Below are 719 nucleotides of genomic sequence, written 5' to 3'. Positions count from 1 at the left end.
TAGTAAATCAGATGTTCGAAAAACAAATAGGGAAATCGGTGGAGGTTTACATTGATGACATGTTAGTCAAGCTTATCTTGGGTAAGCTTGCATGACTCTAGGTAGCAAGCCCATTGGGCAACACCCGAACAAAAGAGGCTAAGGACGTCCTAGAACGGCTCGGAGACGCCAGAGAACCTTACCAAAACATAAGGCCTTAAAGATTTTTAAACTGGTTCAAACGGCTACCCTAAAAAATTGTAATCCAAAATATTCTAAGTACTTCGGGGAAAGTTTCTGGTCATACCGAGCCCCCCACGAGTTGTATGCGAAATAATCTCGAGAACTAGGACTATTCGAACATCCGAACAAGGCTTAGCTGTTAAGCGCTAAGGCATTCGATATCTTTGCAACCGTAAAAGGAAAAAGCTTGAAATTTGTTAAAGGGAGAAACCTTGTATATATATATATATATATATATATATATATAGTTATATATATATATATATATATAATATATATCAAATATCAAAATATCTTTTACAAGGGCCAAATGGACTCGCAAAAAAAAGTAAATATACCAAAGCAGAAAAGCAAAAAACCATCTGCGAGGCACTCTAATAGCCTTAGGTTTCTCAACCTGGAGCCTGCCAATGATAAAAAAAAATAAAAGGAACATTACCAGGGACTTGTGCATTCCATCGATGGTCTTTCTCCACTCCCGGGATCTAACCTGAACC

This window comes from Nicotiana attenuata, chromosome 7, assembly GCF_001879085.1.
Source record: "Nicotiana attenuata strain UT chromosome 7, NIATTr2, whole genome shotgun sequence".
Taxonomy (NCBI): Eukaryota; Viridiplantae; Streptophyta; class Magnoliopsida; order Solanales; family Solanaceae; genus Nicotiana; species Nicotiana attenuata.
Note: the sequence above shows the minus strand (reverse complement) of the source record.